Raw genomic sequence first — 17,500 nt, 5'->3', positions numbered from 1 at the left:
CAATAGTTAGGATGTGGGAAGTTACTACTTGTATCCAGTCTCCTGAAAAGTCATCCAAAATCGGGGGAGTATTGACAATCATCCTTATAAGAAGCAAAAACAATAATGCATAGATATTTAGTCCATCCAATCAAAATGTAAGCAAATACTCAGGAAAGAAGTTAATTCACATTGTGTTTCTCTGTCTTACTGTCCCATTATTCTGTCTCTTACACTCTCTTTTCTTATGTTCTCTCACTTTGTTTTCTTGTCCCTTCCTCTCCCTGTTGCTTTCCATTTTCCTTTTTTTTTTCTTCTATACCTCCCTTCTTCCTCAACCACACACTTATCCTCACCCTTACTCCTCACCTACACCCTCATCCTGATTTTCATCCTCATCCTCATTTTCACTCTCACCCTCACCCTCACCCTCACCCTGCCCTCTCCTCCTCTTTCTCTTCCTTTTCCTCTTCCTCTTTCTCTTTCTCTTTCTCTTCCTTTTCCTCTTCCTCTCTCTTCCTATCCTCTTTCTCTCCCTCTCCAGCAGTGTAACATCTTTGTATTATCAGATTGTTAATAGGGCATACACTTTAAGCTGGTTTATATACTCATTGTTGCAATGTACAGATTTACATTGTAAGTATATGATGGCTGTGATGCTAGTAGCCCTAGTATTTTCAGAATTAGATAGCATGCAGAATACTAGTAGACTGCATTAACAAGTGACAGTATCTTCAGATTAAGATTGAAGTTGCAAAGCAAACTATCAGCTATAACTTTAGTCTTGTAAGTAGTGAAGGATTGGAACGATTTTAAAAAAGTGAACCATTGGCTAATTTTCTTGTGACTATGCTAATGCAGAGGTAATTTATTTTCATGGCTATTTTGAGAAACTTAGGTATAGGATTGTACTGATGGTATTTTGAAAGCTGAATAATAAAGATGCTTGTTGTGCAAATATTTCTAAAGTTTTATGGTTAGCTTTTTACTTTTGATGTGTCTTAAGATTATTATTACCTGAATACGAAATGTGCATGGAATTCTCTATATATGCTATGCACGCGCAAAGCAGATCCTGTGTTTGGTAACGGAAGTAGAAATTACAGAAAAAGATAATATACTGAAAGATGTCATGAAAGCAGTTTAAGTATTGTTTGACTTATATCAAAGAAGATATGAAATATGTTTTGTATGCAGATGTAGCTTTCATGATGTTGTTTGAAGAAGTTATTTGCCAAAGGAGCATGAGACTTTAAGTGAAAATTGCCTTCAGTGTTCTTATCTTACATTACAGAGAGTCATTTTATAGCCAGTAATGATGCTGATGCTTGACTGTGCAATTCAGTATATGCAGTGTTTACTATGCACTATTGCTTCTCAGTGAAAAGGTAATGTTAGTGTTTGCATAGGCTTACTTTTTAGATAGTTGATGGTTCCTTATGTGGAGGTTTGTCTGTTCCTTATTACTTTTTAATTGGTATTATGTCTAATTAGGTTAAATATATGACTAAAGAGTATCGAGAGGCATGATTGTGATTTATGACTGCTTCAGATCAGCACATTAATTAATTAAACCATAAAGGCTTGTGTACTTGATATCTCTCTCTCTCTCTCTCTCTCTCTCTCTCTCTCTCTCTCTCTCTCTCTCTCTCTCTCTCTCTCTCTCTCTCTCTCTCTCTATCTCTTTCCCTCTCTCTCTCTCTTTCCCTCTCTCTCTCTCTTTCCCCCTCTCTCTCTCTTTCCCTCTCTCTCTCTCTTTCCCTCTCTCTCTCTCTTTCCCTCTCTCTCTCTCTTTCCCTCTCTCTCTCTCTTTCCCTCTCTCTCTCTCTTTCCCTCTCTCTCTCTCTTTCCCTCTCTCTCTCTCTTTCCCTCTCTCTCTCTCTTTCCCTCTCTCTCTCTCTTTCCCTCTCTCTCTCTCTTTCCCTCTCTCTCTCTCTTTCCCTCTCTCTCTCTCTCTCTTTCCCTCTCTCTCTCTCTTTCCCTCTCTCTCTCTCTTTCCCTCTCTCTCTCTCTTTCCCTCTCTCTCTCTCTTTCCCTCTCTCTCTCTCTTTCCCTCTCTCTCTCTCTTTCCCTCTCTCTCTCTCTTTCCCTCTCTCTCTCTCTTTCCCTCTCTCTCTCTCTTTCCCTCTCTCTCTCTCTTTCCCTCTCTCTCTCTCTTTCCCTCTCTCTCTCTCTTTCCCTCTCTCTCTCTCTTTCCCTCTCTCTCTCTCTTTCCCTCTCTCTCTCTCTTTCCCTCTCTCTCTCTCTTTCCCTCTCTCTCTCTCTTTCCCTCTCTCTCTCTCTTTCCCTCTCTCTCTCTCTTTCCCTCTCTCTCTCTCTTTCCCTCTCTCTCTCTCTTTCCCTCTCTCTCTCTCTTTCCCTCTCTCTCTCTCTTTCCCTCTCTCTCTCTCTTTCCCTCTCTCTCTCTCTTTCCCTCTCTCTCTCTCTTTCCCTCTCTCTCTCTCTTTCCCTCTCTCTCTCTCTTTCCCTCTCTCCCTCTCCCTCTCCCTCTCTCTCTCTCTTTCCCTCTCTCCCTCTCCCTCTCCCTCTCCCTCTCCCTCTCCCTCCATCCCTCCATCCCTCCATCCCTCCATCCTCCATCCCTCTCCCTCCATCCCACCATCCCTCCATCCCACCATCCCTCCATCCCTCCATCCGTCCATCCCTCCATCCCTCCCTCTCCCCCTCTCCCCCTCCCCTGCCCTCGCACTCTCACTCTCCCTCTCACTCTCACTCTCACTCTCACTCTCACTTTCCATCTCCCTTTCTCTCTCCCTCTCTCCTGTCCTTTCCTCCTTCATTTCCCCTCTCTTTCTGTTCCTCCTTCCCTCACACTCTCTCTCTCTCTCTCTCACCTTCTCTCCATTCTCCCTTTTCATACATTAATGGCAGCTGATTCTGACCTATAGAAGCCTCACAGAGAACCTATTTCAGAAAGTAACAAAGTAGCAAAAGGTTAAGTTATCTCCCTAAAATTGCAAGGCAGCAATGAACAGTGACTCCGTTTACAGATTTTTTTTTCTTATTTCCCCTTTTGGAAAGACATTTAGTTTATATGTATGGGAAATGTTTCTTTCTGTGTCTTTTTTAATGATTTCAGACTAGCAGGCTCTAGGATGTACATATTCAGAATCTATGGAAAGTAGGGTTGAAAGATATTGGATATTCTAGATAAGATGTTTTTATGACCCATATGAATACTCCCTACTTCTATTTTCGTAGAAATATTATTTTATTTAGCAAATACCTTTGTATATTTTTTTCTCTTTTGATGCTGTACAGAGTTGATAAAACTCAGGTACCTGCTGATATGTGTTCCTTGTTTGTAAAACATTTGGTCACAAGATAGAGCAGTAGCAGGTATGGATGATAATGCTGAAATGTTCAAATATTTGTAGTATGCATATGTGGCTTTTTTTCTTCTTCTTTTTTAAGCAAGTTGTTGAAGTGTCACATTTTGGCTTGTAATTTATATAGAGATGTTGATATTTCTTGGCATATTTTATTTTTAGGTGTTGCTCTTTGTAAGAAGATGCAGTTAGAAAGCAGTACTGTTGCTTGACCTTCCTGTGATTTATTTACAGAGAGGATTAAGTAAACCCCAACAAATGTTAATTAAATTTATTTTTGGTATATTGGCAGAGGTGGCAAGATCTTTTCAGGGTAGAAGGGGAGAATACTCAAGACAGGGAAAAAATGGAGGATATATTTATATTTGCTAAAGTCGGAGAAAAATTGCTAGTAATGACTTATTTAGGTCTTTATTATATACAATGTAATGTTTTGCTTGTTCTCTCAAGACCTGTAAGGGTGTGTCTTACCAAGCCGTCAGTGAAGCTACTTTGTTAAATGCCAAGCGTATGTGTCTTTGTGTTTAGTTCTTCTTATGAGCGTGTTTGTGTACATCTTTTATATTTGTATATATTAAGATTGATGTATATTTGATTTCCTCCCCTTGTGCACTCTGTAAATATATTAAACTTTATAACTGTCTTCCAAATCTTGAAATGGACCAATAAGTGTAGTTTTCGCGTGTTATTGTGTGTTTGGCATTAGGTAGTTAATCCTCCTTGTTTGATATTTGGAAGTGCCTTAAGAATGTACGAGTTTGTGCAGGTGTGTATGTGTGTATGTGTACATGTTTGTACTTAAATATGTACATGCATGTGCAGCTGTGTGTCATGTGGCTATGATTTCCAGTAAGTACCAAAGAATGCAGATAGATTACTTGGCTGTCCAGAAACTTACAACTGCCTGATAAATGAACCAATGTTGGTCCTGAACCACTAGTGGTTTTAGGGGATGCATGAGAATGCTTTCTGTGAACAGTCTGATGGGCAGTATTTGTGTAGGGAAGAGCCACAACTACAGGCCTTTATGTAGGATATGCATGTAGGTAGATACTGACAGTACTGTTTGAGAAAAATTAAAAGATATAGTCCTAGTTTTGCCAGATGTTACCATGTGTATGATCAAAAGTATATTTATATGTACATGTGGTGGATTCAAATTATTTCAGGTAAACTTTTGTACTTGGCTTGTTAAAACTGTTTAACAATTTGAATGCTTTAATTTTTTACTCTGGATGAAATATTTATTAGAGTGTAAAATTCCTGTATGGGTGGAGAGCTTTTTTTCTGATGCTCACCATTTAGTAATTTGCAATCAAAATTAGACTAATAAAATTTAGACATATATTTTATATCAATTCTCTGTTTAGGGCTTTTTGAATCTCTGGATATCCTTAAAACACTCCAGCAAGGCATAATGGTGTTCAGGTACTCTACATATTCAAAGTGTTCAGTGTTGGATAATATAGCAAAAATATGTAATAAACAATTATTGATGGAAAAGCCTTATCTCATTTATATTGATTATGTGACCCTGCTGGATGGAGAAATTAAGAGTAGGAAGCAGCTCATTGTGGTCTGCTGCTGTAACGGTAGGGGGCGAGTTTTGCTTTTAAAGACTGATTGTTTAGGCTTTGAAGTTGTGGATGAACTAACCAGTGACTATGCTACAGGGCCTAACCTGAAGTTTAGCACTGTTATAAACAAAAACAAAAAAAACAAAAAAACAAAAAACAAAAAACACCTGATGTCACATTCCTGTGTGATGCTCCTCTGTACCCGGGAAGGAATTAAAGCTTAAGACAAGTTCCATTAGTTTTGTTTCTTTATCCTTATATCCCACCTAATCCCTTGCCCATTGTTGTCGTGGGGTTTAGGAGATGAAGACTGAGGTCGAGTGTTGGGAATCTCACCTACCTTGGGCCTCAACTAATTTTGCAAGGCCTTTTCTTCTCCTACTTACCTTCTTCTTCCCCCCCAATCCCTTGCCCGTTGTTGTCGTGGGGGGGGCTTAGGAGGCGGAGACTGGGACCCAATGCTGGGGAACTCCCCAACCTTGGGACTCAGCCCTCGACTCAACAAATTTTGCATGGTCTTTTTTTTCCCCTCCTACTTTTTCGTTTCTGTCCCTTCACCAACCCCTTCTACTATCCACTTCCTAAGGTGTGAGAGCCGTGCTGAAAGGATGAAAGGCTGATTTTGTGCCAGTCCTGAACGGCCTGAGGGAGCCATGGGCACGGTATTCCCCTGCTTTAGTTGTCTAGCCCTTACCCCTCAAGGGACCCTGAGGGGTGGACCGTTTCTCTCCCCAACATACTCCAGGCTTATCATGGCCAACAATTTTATACCATTATTAGATAGCACATTCATTTTGCTTTTAACCATTAACCATATCATTATTAGAGGCAATGAGGCTTGCCTCTTCATCAAATAGCTCCACCAATTCAAGCTCGCCCGATTCCCTGACCCCAGGCTGACCACGGCTCTGAACACTACAACTAATACCCCCTCCTCAATGCCGACTAGTACAGTATCCACCCTAATCAACACCCCAGGAGACATTTCTACTCCCAACATGCTCAACTTCAATAACTATACCCCCACAACCTTCTTCATCAACTACCCCATCCTCCCTTATTACTACCTTACAACCTTATTGTCCACCTCCCCATAACACTACCTCCCTCAACACTACTCCCTCTTCCGCATGCCCCTGTCCTTCTATTACCCCCATCTCTACAAAATTCTTAAATAATCTATTTAGCCCAGCCAAATTGGACCGATTTTTCGTGATCCCTCCCACAGCTTCTCACACTTTCTGCTTTGACAACCTATTTTCATTCCTCAAATACATATACATCCTTCACTTGATCTAACCCCTATACATTACCTTACCCAACCTTAACCCATATACTCGTCAATTCCTTTGCCCAGCTTTGACAACTAATCACTAACTCAACCACCCTTCACTACCATTTACTATAGTGCTACATGACCTTAGATGTCTAGCACATTTATGTTGCTTTTAACCATTAATTATTAACCATTTCCTTCTCCTTATCTTCTCCAACCCCTTCCCCTGTCCAGTTCCTAAGGTGCAAGAGCCTGTTGAAAGGATGAAAAGCTGACTTTGTGCCAGTCATGAACAGCCCACAGCACTATCTCATTCCACACCACATCCTCTCCACCCGTCCTTGCTCCTCTACAATTCCCACTTCTACAAACCTCTTGAGTGCCCTATTTAGCCCAGCAAAATGTGACGATTTCTTGTGATTCCCCCAACAGCCACTTACTCCGATAATACCCAAGCCCATTCACTATCTACCCTAGTTTGACCTCACTGGCAAACCTATACCTGCCCAACCCCACTCCTCCCTTAATACTTGTACTGGAACTGTTTCCATCTCCCCGGCTGATTGCCCTAACAAAGATTGGTCAAACTGTGAAGACGACCTACTTGCCTGCCTCGCTGACTACGATGCAGTATCAGTACAGTGCTACACCATTCCCCCAGAGGCCGCTGTAAGTCCCACATCAATATTGCCAAGATTACCTTTCGTAGACAGGACCTTCCTTAAGGTCTATATAAGAAGAGAATCTTGCACTGTCAGACTATATCAACCCCTACAGCCTCTGCCCTCTATGTGCCCAATACGGTCATGACCTTTCAAATTGCCCTATACAATCACGTAAATAAGCCAATTATGGTGGCTCCCATAATGTATTTTATAGGGGCTGCCCTGTCTACAATTTTGAGTCTGAGGTAGTAGTTCTCAGATACAAATTTGACCTCGCTCTACGAGAAGCCAGACAGGAAGCACGCTTACGAAGGTTTTCAATCACTGTCTAATGCAATACCATCCTTCCCTTCACTCGATTTCCCACCCATACTTCCCCTATCTCCCCGTCAAATCCTTTTTCGTTCTCACAGATCTGATCTTCGTCACCTCATATCTTCTTACAACCCATCCATTATCTGTCTCCTTCCTAACGCATCCTCCAGTACCGATTCCAAATTATCATTTTGTATCATTCCCTCACACTCTATCTGCCTCCTCCATACGTGTCCATCATTAAACACCATATGTTATACCACCCTTACAAACCACTATACCTCTACTTCTCCCTTTCCTTACCTATTAACTTTAAAATCTTTGAAACCTTACTTTCCCATTTCCAACCACCTTTCCTGATAGTAGGAGATTTTAATCATCGCCACACCCTTTGGGGTGACTCCACTATTCTCCTAGATTCAAACCGTCCCACTCCCTTTAACATACATACCCAGTCCTTTTCATGCCCAGACCTTTCTCTTTGCTCTCCTTCCCTTCGCTAAGATTTCCGCTTGTCATTCATTATAGTGATCACTTCCCTATTCTCCTTTCTCCTACTTCCTATGTCCCACTTCCTAACCCTCCTCGCTGGTACTTTAATAGAGCTGACTGGCATAACTTTACCTCTCTCTCTACCCTTGATCTTTCTCCTTCTCTTCCACTTTAGACATGCTTCTATACTTCACAGTCAATATCCTATATGCAGCCTATACAGCCATTACCCAATCTTCCTGACGTTACACAAACAAAATATTTCACGGTGGAACTCAGGCTGTACTAAAGCGCTTCGGTTGAAGCGTGCAGCCAGGGACATGAGAGGCACCCCAAGTCAATAAACAGCCCACATATCTTTTAAAAAGGCACCAGATCATTTTCGCCGTACAATACGGAACACCATCACAAACAGCTGGCAAAAGCAGGTTACCTCCATAAAATCATTCACACCTGTCTCTGCAGTCTGGCGGCGGATTCCTAAACTATCAGGCGAACATTCTCATCCGGCCCCCGTCCTCCATATCCACAATCATCTCTGATCCTCTTCAACTTGGTGCCTATTTTAGCCAGGTCAGTAACAGATCTTACCTTTCTCCTAACTTCTTAAAATCAGACAAAGAACGCACTCCCATCTCCTTCCTGTCCTCTTCAGAATCATATGCTGTAGTGTACGGCTGCGCACTCGCTGACTCCAAGGGCGATTTCGCCAGGACTGACATCATCTTCGAGCGCGACGTGGTTGGGGCCGAATTTTGACCATGCCACGTGCCTGCTTCTTCTACCATGAAGCTACGCGGTAGCTTTACCAGAGTCCTGCGCCCTGATTGCAGTCTTGGTACCTGACCAGCTGTGGGCACACAGGACATTACCGCACGCCGATCTAGCGCGTGCTGCGTCAGGCCCTATTTTGGATACGTGTAGTTGCCGTAGTCCCGTTGGGCCTGGTCCCCTCCAATGACCTGTGTAGGAATAAATGATGTGGGGAACCCTGTGATCCTGTCTTTGTCCTGGACGAGACGTCCGGGCTTCACTCCCCCCTCCCCCATGAAGATCCACAAGTGGGCGTGCTGGGTACAGCACACCTGCCTGAAGGCTGGCCTTCGTCCGCCTTGCATCCTTGCCCTCTCGGCTGGAGGATGCTTATTAAGTCCTGTTTTTTTTTTTTTTTTTCAAGAAGCGGGTACGTACCTCTACGCACCAGCTCGAGTGCGCCTTCATAAGCCGCGGCCAACGCCACACGAGCCACCAGAGACATTGTTAATGAACTAATTTGGACTTGGTTATTTTTATGACCACAAATCGTATTTTTAACCAAGTCTCATTACTTGGATGGCATTGAAGTCGCCAAGAAAAGTAATACAGAATTATTTTTTTTTAAAGTCAAATATTGTAAATATGTGCAGTCCGAAATGCACAGTTTTCACCTAAACTGTGTATTATCAGTTTTCCTCAGCATCCTTTCCCTTATTTCTCTTACTCTGCTCTTCTTTCTTTTCGGAGCTGATCGCATCACATCCACAAGTCGTGGAGGCTTCCCGAATGTTGAAGGGGAAGACTCCAACCAGGCAAGTCCTGGTGACCATGAAAGGTGCCCCAACCTCTACCCTTGATCTGGGTAACTGGGGCACCTTCAACCTTCGAACGTATGTACTTGGACCACTTCGGTGTTTCAAGTGCCAGAAATACGGTTACCACCAGGCTAATTGCACAGCTAAGCCTAAATGTGGTGTCTGTAGTAAGGCACACAACACAGAGGTATGCCTTAAGGCATACAAAGAAGAAAAGAGGGACACAACAGCCAAATGTTCCAACTGTGCCAAGACGCATCACACCTGGAGCCTGGCTTGCTCTGTCAGGAAAGAGGCGTCCCTCAGGTTGCTAAAAAACGACCAGACTTTGTTCCTACACCCCCCCCCCCCCCCCACCAGGCACCCATGTCTGGGGAAAGAACAAAAGCGAAAAGGCCTCCCAACCTCCTATGAGGAAGGTAGCCGCCCCCTAGGCGACACCGGATGTCTCCAACAAAAAGGAGTTTCCGGCCATGTCAAAAGTGCAGAAAAAAAAGCAATAAAGGTTCTAAGAGCACTACAAAACCCTCCCCAAAAGATGGTCATCTCCTCTTTGACGAGGAAGATATGACTCTCCTGTTGACTGCTGTAGTCACAGCAGTAGCAACAGCCCTGGGGAGATCCAGTGAAGAGCTCGACAAGACAGTCATGGTCGCCATGATGGCAATGACCTAGACTGTCGCAGTCCTGAAGGGAAGAAAGCTGGAGAGAGCGAAACCAGCCCCACCCTCACCGTAGGACGAGACTCCCCTCCCCACTCAAACCCAGACCATGCCTTAACAGGCAGAGCCAAAACAGGCTGAATCTCTTGCAGCCGCAGCCAGAGCCAGAGAACGCTGGCCTTGCCTGGAAAAACACACAGAAAAAGCCTGAGAAAAAAGCCAAACTAACGAAGGTCAGAGCTACCAAAGGCTCTCAACCTCCCTGTGGACCCAAGGATAGCCTGACAACAGACTCCGAGCCCTCAACCAGCGAGGACTTCGCAATGGAGTTGTCAGACTCCGAGTCATAGGGGGAGACTTCAATGCACACCACCCCATCCTGGCTCCCTGCAGGGCACCGGATGCGGCTGGCTGTCACATAGCCCACGTGCATGAGACATTCCCTGAGATTGCTCTCCTCAATACCCAAGAACCAATGCATGTCAGGGTAGGGGCCCCAGACCTCACCTTGGCCACTGCGACCCTGGTGGAGAGGATTAGCTGGTGTGTCAATGAGACCTTCACAAGTGACCATTACGGCACTGTAACTACCCTTATGGACGCTGGCCCAGCCCAAATGCCACGACCGAATCTAAGATGGAAAACAGACAAGGCCAATTAGCAGGCGTTTGAGAACGCTTGGCCCATTGTCTGAGATGCAATGAACCCCTAAAAGGGAAAATGTGGAAGTGCTTGAAGCCAGACTTCTAAACGCCATTAATCAAGCAGCCTCATTGACCAACCCAAAACCCAAAGCTCTTGGCTTGGATAGGTGACTACTTCAGGAACAGGACTGCCAGAGTCAAATTCCAGGGTCACCTATCACAGCACATGCCACTAGAAAATGTAATGCCACAGGGTGGGGTTCTCAGTCCAGCCCTATTTAACACTTTAATGTCCTGCATCCTCAACATAACAGACGATCTCGCTATCACCTCCACTGGACCATACAGCCGGATTTAAGGGCTTAACCCAGTGTTGTCTGGACCTTGTGTCCGAGGAGTATTGTAGGACAGGACTAAAGATCTCTGCAGCCAAATCCAAAGCCATAGCTCTGAGACAGAAGAGTTCAAGGCACAATTCTGAAAATCCAGGGAGTGGAATTGGAATGGGTCCAGGACTTCCAATACCTTGGGGTAAGGATAGATCGGACCCCTTTCCTTCCAGAAGAAGGTCCAGTACCTGGTTGACCGAACCAAAGCAGGACTGTCTGTTATGAGAGTAATGACTGGGAGATGCATAGGAGCCAGACACAAAGTACTAAGATCATTCTATGTACATGCCCTCCGGCCCGTTGTGGACTATGCCTCAGTCACCCTAATTGCCGCAAAGAAAAAGTACAAAGACAAATTGAAGACAGTCCAAAATGAAGCTGCCAGGATCATTCTGGGTGCCCTGATGTGGACGAAGCCAACGTGCATGATGGAGGCAAACCTTCTCCCCCTGGACTCACGAATCGATCGAATGGCAACACAATTCCTGTCAAAAGGTCATCCAGGCTCCCAGGAACACAAACCTAAGACAAAAAATAGTCAGACGCCTAAAACAAGACAACGAGCTCTTTGAAAACAACTACTGGCTATCAGCTCAAAGAACAGCTTCTTAATAAGGGCATGAACTCCCCCCACCCCGACTTTGTCGAAGCCCCGCCGTGGGCACAAACCTTGATAGAGTTCAATATAATGATCCTGTCAATGAAAAAGAGCCTATACCCCATGCCTAGTCTAAAGGCAGAAGCCCAGAGGGTCATTGCAGCCATCACTCCTCCGGGTAGTAGAACATACTTCACGGATGGATCGGTCGATCGCTTGAGCCACACTGCAGGCGCCGGCTTTGCAGCAAGGGATGCCACACAATCCATAAGGGTAACAGACAATGCCTCCTCGCCACAGGCAGAGGTAGTTGCACTCATGGGAGCCCTAGCCCACGCGTCCCTAAGGGAAGGACACGTGGTCATACATACAGACTCCAGGGCAGCCATTGACTGTCTTCAGCACAGCTCACCCACAGACAACATCTACCTCCTGACCATGATACTTACCATAGCACAAAGAATTCTTGCTCAGGGTAAAAGAATAATCATTAACTGGGTCCCTAGCCACATTGGCATCAGAGGGAACGAGCTTGCTGACAGACTAGCCGTCACTAGCAGGGGTATGCCCCCAAATACCATGATCATAAAACCAAGCCGAAAATTACTTAAGGAGAAGTGTACTGCGGCCGCCCGTACCTTCCTCCTGCAGCTTCACAAAGAGGAAACGAGATCCTCCCCCTCGGCCAGCTGGTATTCAGACGCCACAGGCTATGAACAGCTGGCACTCTTTGAAATAATCAACAGAGGTACCGAAGTCATTCTTCACAGAATGCGCCTAGGTTACCACTGTGCATGGCAGATCATAGAAACAATAGACCGTGAAGAGAGGTGTGCATGCACTGCGACGAGCCGAACGCCACACTAGCACATTACTTAGAGAATTGTGTGCATACACAATTCCTGAGACAGGGACCGCCTACAACAGCCGCCGTGCTGGTAAAGAGGTTATGCGATATGCTTACACCATGGCGGCAGGAGCGCCTGCTGGCAATTCCACCGCCACGGTAAGCACCGAGTGTCAGAGAACCAAATGAGACAGCCGTAAAAAGCTGACACAGGCCGGGCCATATATAGAAGGCCCGGGCGAAGATAGACCTTCGCAAATCTCAATCGCAAGAAAGGGATATATCACTCGTGTATGAGACGGTGTAATGCTCAGACCTTTTTTTCCAGACGCATCAACAACAAACAATAAGTCGTATGCCACAGGAGTTATCCTGGTGTCCAGGGCCTCTCGTCACGCTTGGCGTTGTTGTTTCTGAGTCCTTTAACGTAGAACTTAGAGTATATATCTGACTTTTCAGAACTTCCAGCACTTTGTGCCTTGATTTTGCAGGTAGCACGAGACTACAGTAGTAGTAGTCAGCACTCACCTCAGACCCGCAGCACTCTTCTATATCAGGGCTTTGACTCCTGGGTAGGGAGGCCCAGTAGGCGCACTTTTTCTTTTATTCTGAATTCTTTTCCTCTCTTCATGTGACTTCCCAGAGCCTACCGGAGTTCCCTCGTGGGCTCCCGTATTCGCATGGAGGGTGGGCATCGAACTGCCGTCCTTCGGATTTGAGGACCATGGAGGAGAGTGAAATTCTTGAAAATATGAAGGACCAAAGCGTAGTGGACGTGAAGTGCATGACCAGGAAAGACGGGAAAGTGTGAACAAAAAACGGGTTTGCTTTTTGACTTTTGCTTCAATTAAAATTCCTGGTAATATCACAGTTGGTTATGAAGTGTCCAAGTGCGACCTTATATTCAAAAACCTATGCGCTGTAGTAGCTGACAAAAAATGAACACACCTCATTACGATGGAACAATAAAGATACAAATAAATTTGTGGTAAGTGTGCTGGAGCTCATGAAACTACTGAATGTATTGAGAACACTCTCAAGTGTGCTAACTGTGGAGGTCCCCATCAATCTGGCTCTGCCGAGTGCAGGAGCTCGAATGAGAGTGAAATATTAGCATGCATGAGAGGGCATGATGTTAGTTACCGTGAAGCCAAGAGGAAAGTTGAAGGTTTGACCAGCAAACCCAATATTTCCTACGCTTCTGCAGAAACTAACAACACTCCCAGTGTAAACAGCATTAGTCAGGAGCTAGCGGCTAAGGATAAAAACAAAATTGCTGATTTGAAGAAAACAGTTTATGAATTGATAGATCAAATAAAAATACTAAACAATATATTTCAACAAATTGCTGAATCAACCCAGCAAAAAGCATCATATGGATGATCATACCAAATCACAATCTGGATCACACATCGTCCAAGAGGCTCCTGCTAAGACTTTGCTTGGTTTTTGGTCTATTTCTCGGAACAGATAATTGGGCAAGGCACTCCCAAACTCCATAAAACGTAATCTTCGCTCCTGATATTATGGTTCTCCAAGAAACTCCCTCGTGTCATATGAGGTCGTTTCGCTGAGGAACTACCATCTGTGTCGGAGTCGCCATGTACATCCACCAAAGCCTCCCTTTCACTGAAGTGGCAATTTATTCTACTTTGGAATTTGTCGTATGCAAAGTAAAATTCAATAACATATATCTAACTACATGTTCAGTTTATTGTCCACCTGACACTAGGATAATTTATGATGAACTTATAGCCCTTCAGGATAGTTTGCCACAGAATAAATTAATTTTAGGTGATTTTCATGCTCATCATACATTATGGGGTTCCCTGAGGGCAGATGGTAGAGGTAAGCAAGTATGATTCTATTAATTAATTAAAGCATTAATGATTCTGATCTGGTCCTTCTGAACGATGGTAGTCCGACGTGGGTGGACGATAATACCGGCAATTTGAGCTTTATTGACATATCACTGGTCTCTTCATCAATAGCAGCCCACTGTGGCACACCATTGACAACTCATTGGAAAGCAATCACCTTCCTATTTTTATTGAATATTCATGCGACAAAGTAAGAACGCCTTCAGCGCCTACATTCAACGTAAAAAGAACAGACTGGCTCGCCTTCACAAGGAGCGTCAAGCTCGAACTTGTTGGAGAAACCATTGATGATAAAGTAAACAATATTCATAATTCGATCTTAGATTCAGCAGTGATATCCATCGACAGGGTGCTGTGCCAACGCCTACAGGGCCTACAGGCTTTTCAAAAATAACAGCAATAACAAGAACCTTTGCAATTACAAACTAGCAAGAGCTAGGACTCGTAGAACAATTAGACAAGCAAAAAGAGACTCCTAGCGGAGCGCTGTCTCTACAATTAACAGCAACACCACAATATCACAGGTTTGGTCTACAGTCAATAAAATTAATAAGAAAAAAATCAAAATTAAAAATATAATTCATGAGGGAACCAATTTCTATTCACCTAGAGACACTGCTAATGCAGGGTACACTCTTTTTGATGAAGTCTCAAAGCCGTACTAAGTGAGAAAAAGTGTCAGAGATCATAAAATGACCAACTAATATAGATGGGACACTGCTTGAGGGTGTGTACCTTTAGTGCATCACCCCTGTTGTGACAATTTGGTGATTTACGCATCTGTAATAAATTCCCGTGACTGAATTAGCTGTAGAACTCCTTAGTGAGTGCAACTTGCTTAATAAATAAAACTCATACCGTCATAGAGCTTTCACTCAGTCCCAGTCAGAAAAACAAATTATATTTATCACCTCTAAGTTCTGGTTCTTACCAAGGCTGAATGCTTGAATCACGGACTGAAAAGCTATAAAAAGGCTAGAAGAATCAGAATATATTAAGCTCATATTCTAGAACATACCATAACTTTTGTCATACATGGGTTTCTGCTTCAAGCAGGTGGATACAGAAACCGAAGTGAATAAGAATTCTATGATCCTGCATTTTTCTTTCAAACACATCCATGCAGACGCTCAGCTTACGCTATCTACCTTCTCACATTTACACGCTTACAGATTCAAAATTCTGTATTTTCCTTCCACTCTTCTCTCATACAGCATTCACACCCCCATACACAACACACATGGTTCCCAAACCTACTATTTGGGTGGTGGCAACATGCCTTAGGCCTGGAACCTTGCATCTGTTCACTGCAGGCAAATCTTTTCCTGAACAATAAACTCATCCAGACACATTGAAGTCTACTGGGTCTACACCCCGCTACACTTATAATGCACCTTTTCCCTCTGAAGTCTCCTGCATTACAGTCATGGCACAACACTCACGAAGGCCCAGACGGTATAAATTACTGTATCTTGTCCTTTCTTCTTTCAATATTCAGTAACATATGGACGATCGGAAACTTTCCTCCCTACAGGCGAGAAGCCCTTGTACTACCTTTCCAAAAGCAACAAACCTGGTACCCTTCCTTAAGAATGCCCTCCTTTAGCACTTAAAAGCTGCCTATGCAAGCTACTGGAAAGGATGGTTGACATCCGGCTAATGTGGTACTTTCAATATCACAATCTCATCTCTCCAAATCAGTTTGGATTTCGTTGCGGCCGAAGCACAGCTGAACCTCTTGTCTATTTCGAAATACAGAACCTTAAACAACTCTCATCTAAGGGCATAAGTGGAAACTTAGGCATTTTCATAAAATCCTTCCTTTCTGATCGTACCTTCCGTGTCAGATTTGTCTTTTCTACTTCCTCTTCTTTCCCTCAATTCAAAGGTGTCCCATAAGCACCACATTATTTCTTATTGCTTTAGATGGATTAGTTTCAGCTCTGCCACCAGGAATCCGGTCATCACTATATTTAGATGATTTAGCCATTTTTACCTCTGGTCCTTTCATATCAACTCTCCATCAGCTTCTCCAGTCAGCAAAAGTCAGTCTCTTTTTGGGCTGCCAACCACTGCTTTTGATTTCCACCTCTGAAACCTTTTCATCCTTTTTTCTCGTTAACGTATAGGCTCCTAACCTCCACTCTTCCTATATGGTGTTCCCATCTAAGTCCGTCCTTCAGGCAAGTTCCATGGTGTCCTTTTTTAATCCAAACTCTCTTGGCGAGATCATTTTCTGCCTCCCTTCTCCTTCAACTTGACACATTCCATAATTGTGATTGCACTTAGCCCTAGGTGCCTTTCGATCCACTCCAGTTGAGAACCGATATACAGAATCAGGCCTACCATCCCTTTCTCGACGTCGAGCCCTTATAACTCCAAGAAGCTATGCTTGTTTTCATCTATTTTCTCTCTCCAAGCTAACTGTCCCCCAATCCCTTCTTCACACATTCTCCTCTCCACGTTTACCTACCCCTTTCCCTGTTCGTAAGGAGACACTGTTTTCCCACTCTGCTCTCTGCCCAATCTTTCCCTTCCTGGCTAATACCTTCCCCCTGTAATTGCTTTTCTGTTTTCCCTGATCCACCCAATTCAAACATCCCACCTTCTATCCTTGTCAAACATTTTCTTGCATATATTTCTTGTCACTCCTCCAGCACCCATGTCTATACAGACGGCTCCAAATCCACCTCGGGTACTGGTCTTGCCGTAGTCTTTCCTTCTCACGCATACATCTTTCTCCTTGAGCATCGTAACAACAAAACTATATGCTATCCTTTTCGCTTTACAACGTATGACTTCCATCTCTTCCTCATTCTTCACCATCTTCACTAACTCACGCAACTAAATATCACTCAACAATCCATACACCCTATCAATCCTATATTCCGTAAGATACAAGGCCAATTGTTTTATCTATCTACACGACCGAAAATATTAAAGTTTTGCTGAATACCCAGCCATGTCGGGATCCCCGGCAATAAACAAGCAGATGCCTTGGCACGATCTGCCGCCATGTCCACAACTCACCAACCCTGCTTTTCACACATTCTAGCCACCAACTACTACCCACACTTCAAAATTTATCTTTACAACCGTTCGCAATTTTTATGGGGTGATCTGACCACTAATAAACTTCAAACCATAAAACCTTCCATCTTCTATTGGTCGGCCCATACCACCAGAACAGACGCTGGGAAACTGCCCTTGCCCGTTTACAAATAGGTCACACCCGACTCACGCATTCGTACCCGAGTCACACTCCAACTCACCCCT

The sequence above is a fragment of the Penaeus chinensis genome, chromosome 21, assembly GCF_019202785.1.
Source record: "Penaeus chinensis breed Huanghai No. 1 chromosome 21, ASM1920278v2, whole genome shotgun sequence".
In the NCBI taxonomy this organism is placed as follows: domain Eukaryota; kingdom Metazoa; phylum Arthropoda; class Malacostraca; order Decapoda; family Penaeidae; genus Penaeus; species Penaeus chinensis.
This window is presented reverse-complemented; position numbering follows the sequence as displayed.